At 36.9% G+C, this 4,051-nt stretch overlaps 1 non-coding gene across 1 annotated transcript; it reads left to right on the forward strand.

Annotated features, from left to right (window-relative positions):
* The first annotated feature begins 2,043 nt into the window (after window positions 1-2,043).
* Window positions 2,044-2,168, forward strand: LOC114238833 (small nucleolar RNA SNORA25). The gene has a single exon (XR_003624103.1). It is a non-coding gene; the product is annotated as a small nucleolar RNA SNORA25 (small nucleolar RNA).
* The last annotated feature ends 1,883 nt before the right edge of the window (window positions 2,169-4,051 follow it).

The following is a 4,051-nucleotide window of genomic DNA, read 5'->3' on the forward strand; positions in this document are numbered from 1 at the left end:
GTAAAATTGTGTTGGATGAGAGGACAATTGTTCTATCAGGTTTAAGAGTTTTTGGCCTATGGAGATAGGATTCACTATTGCTATTTTAGATGAATTTCTTTTAATAGACTTCAGTAAGTTAACATAATCAGTATGCATCTTACAGCAAGAGACACACTTTCCTTGCTATAGTCTTTGGGGCATGGCTCTAGGGACCCCATTTCCATTTTTGAGTCAAACTACCAGCAGTCTCTTTAGCTTTTCCCACTAATTTGCTAGAGTTAAGGCTATTCTTAAATCTATGGGCAATAATTTCTCAGGAAGGTAGAGGACCCTAAGACTAGTTAAGACTAACAATGGGAAATTCTACTTTTTGAGTTTCTTTCACCTTCCAAATTCACCATGCATATCTGTGTGGTCAAAATAAAATTCAAAATAGTCATTGAAAATTACTTTTACCTTTCATTGCAGATATCGCATGTTGCCTATCCTATGTCTACCCTTCTCTTCTTCATTCCTAGTGAAAATCAAATTTGTTCAGAGTGGCAGAGTACCCAATTAAAAATATTCACTTCCCTGGTCGTCTTTGCAGCTAGCAGTGGCCAGGCAACCCAGTTCTGGGGGATAAAATATAAGTAAAGTCTACAAGATGGAGTTTCCAGAGAAGCTACTGTTTTCCTGTTTCAAAGGATCAGACTCAGTTGGTTTAGGACTACTGTATTCTCCAGTTTTCTTTCTCCCAATCTTCCTGCCTAGAACATGGATTTGATGCCTGGAGGTACAGTATCCATCTTACAACCATGAGGACAAAAGCCACAAAGAAAGGACAGTAGAGTAGGATGCTAGAAGGAACTTGCTGACATCCTTGAGCAGCTGCACCAGCCCTAAACAGCTTGCTTCTATGAATGCCAAATAAAATGAATGCTGTCCAGTTAACATTTGTCCCATGGGACACTTATACTAAAAAACTGTTTATCTGAAATTCAAATGTTACTAGATGCCCTGTATGTTTATTTGTTAAAGCTGGCAACACTACCTGCTTCTAGACTTCCTGCTATTTGAAAATTAAATTCCTATTTGGTTAAGCTACTACTGTAGTCAAGTTTCTATTATATGCATCTGAAGTCAACCCCTGATTTTTTTTTTAATAATTATTTGTTATAAATTATTTTAGACTTTTCCTTAAAGCCCTAACTTTTAGATTAACTATTTGGAATTATGAGCTACATAATATTTTCTTTCTTAGAAAATGCAATCCAGATATAGCAATTGTTAAATTAATTAAAAAGGAGTTCATTAAACTGAGATGGTTCTAATGTGTTAGTGGCATTGCATAAGCAAACCAAACCCAATCCTGTAAATTTCTCAAGGTTAAGAAATTAAAATCTAAGGACAACCGATCACAAACAGCCAATAAGGTTTTCCCAAGTAAAGTGAATGCTTAAGCTATAGCCCATCAAATAATCTCCTTGCTTTACTTCCTTCTTCTCTGTAAAATCTTTCCCCTAGCTCCTGTTGGTGGAGCACTTTCCAGTTTGGTGATTTGATTTAAACTGATTTTTGCTCAAATAAACTCTTAAAATTTTTAATATGCCTCAATTTATCTTTTAACAGTTCAAATGATTGGGTATTTGTTCTACCAGAAGTTGGCACTTGAAACTTAATAGCATTAATAAACAGAATTCAAATTTGTTTTCCATATGATTCATCAAAAGAAGCAAAAAGATTTAAGGCAATAATCCCAACATCAAAACACAACATAGGGACTTCCCTGGTGGCGCACTGGTTAAGAATCCGCCTGCCAATGCAGGGGACACGGGTTCGGTCCCTGGTCTGGGAAGATCCCACGTGCCGCAGAGCAACTAAGCCTGTGCGCCACAACTACTGACCCCGCGTGCCACAACTACTGAAGCCTGCGCGCCTAGAGCCCGTGCTCTGCAACCAGAAGCCACCACAATGAGAAGCCCCCGAAATGCAATGAAGAGTAGCCCCCACTCGCTGCAACTAGAGAAAGCCCGCACGCAGCAATGAACACCCAACACAGAAAAAAAAAAAAAAATACATAGGTCACTTCAAAAAGGGCTTGTGGGACCAAAACCAGGAGCTCTTAAATGCTGCAACCAAAGACTGAAGTTCTCCAAAGGTTGTGATCACTCAATTGTGCTGTGTTTTCCTGAGGAGACAGAAGCCTTAGCCACTCATATCCATGATTGGTGATGTGGCGAAGTAAATAAAGTCTCCCAAGTTTAACCAAAACTAACAATCAAACAAACAAAAACTTATATACATGAAATGTATACTTAGTAACTTAGTAAACTTAGTAACTTAGTAAATTCAAAGGGAACTATTATTCATGGAATAACTGATATATTTGTAGATTTACTTATATTCTTTACTGTACCTATAATACCAAATGACTCAAATTATTGAAGATAAACTAATTCAATTGAATTATTGACTACTGTACTTATCACTATGCATAAGAAAGTGTAGAGCATAAAGAAGTAGAAAATAATATGGTTTTTATCCTCAAAGAGTTACCATATTTTGAAGAAGATAAAACTTACAGGGGTCAAATACTTAAAGATGAAACATGGAAGAATAATATAAAAAGATAAATTATAGTTAAAATGGAGGGGAAATGGGAGGAAATGCATCAAAAGGCTAATGGTGGTTATCTCTAAGGGATGAAGATTATGGATGTTAATTATTATTTATTTTATGATTTTATGTATTCCTAATTGTCTGAAATGAACATGTATTGATTGTAAGATTAGAAAGACAACAATGTGTCTTTAAAAATGAAAAAAAATTAATAAAATGAAATGAAATATAAAGAAATACCAAAATATACAATGCATATAATGGACTGCTAGGACAGAATACTGGGGCAAATTTCATGGAGGAGGTGGGATTTGTGATGGACCTTGAGATTTGCCTGACTCATGTCTGTGATATCTACATAGCATCTCTAATTTAGGAATCTGATTTAATTCCACAGGACACCTACCACTAATGTCTAATGCTATGGGGATGGTGTCACCTCCATGTGAATGGTGTCCCCTGAAGCTGTGCAAGGAGGCAGCACTGTCAATCATTCTATAGCATATCAGGGCTTGCAAGTTCAGGGTCTGATCTGTTTAAAAGTAGTTTATGGAAGTCATAAATATAAAGCACCAATAAATTTGTCATTTCCATGAGTATCCCTGCTGTACACTGTTACCTTGTTCTCCAGTTTTAAATAGTTCCCAAATTTTCATGTACCAGCTACAAGTTTAAGTTCTCTCTTGCAGCTATTTATATCATGCTGCTTGTGTAAAATAAGACTCCTCATTCATAAAATGAGGATGATTAACAAAACCTTGTCCTACTTACCTGAAAATAGTTTCCTATTTGCAAAATGGGGCTAATAATACCTACCCTATTGATTTCACAGGGCTGTTGCAAGCATCAGAAGGGATACCATGTAAAAGGAGGTTGAAACTCAAAAGTGTTACACAAATCAGAGGCATCCCTATAGCTCTGCCTAGCACTGGAACCAAATCATTTGTGAGACAAGCACCAAGCTGTCCACTACAATATGCTTGACCATGAAGGGGTATGATATTTACTAGTCCGTGAACCTACAAAAACGTTTGTGCTACATTTTGTGTTTACTGTTTTTATGAATAGCTATTTTTAAAGGAGCTGGCAAAAGCCTGTGCAACTAGTGTGACTACTTACAAGCCTGCCCATAAGTGGTGTAGTGTTTAAACCAAGAAGGTGAATTCTATTTCTCCTCTCTTATTCTGCTCATTTTCCCATTTCTTTCCACAAAGGGTGACATTGTTCAGAGCAGAATTGTAGATAGAGTACTTTTCTAGTAGATACTTTCTTTTTACCTCTTAGGCTGACTCCAGTTTGAATGCATTTGGTATGATCATTGGAATTTTCTTCCCAGAAGTGAAAGGGGTATTGTAATACTATTCTGGGGGATGAAATGCATTCTATTGCAGAAACCAGAAACCTGGGTTCTAGTACGAGCTTTTGAGTGAGTTTAGGTCAATCACCCCTCTCTCTGGGGCTTTAGTCT

The sequence above is a fragment of the Balaenoptera acutorostrata genome, chromosome 12, assembly GCF_949987535.1.
Source record: "Balaenoptera acutorostrata chromosome 12, mBalAcu1.1, whole genome shotgun sequence".
Lineage (NCBI taxonomy): Eukaryota > Metazoa > Chordata > Mammalia > Artiodactyla > Balaenopteridae > Balaenoptera > Balaenoptera acutorostrata.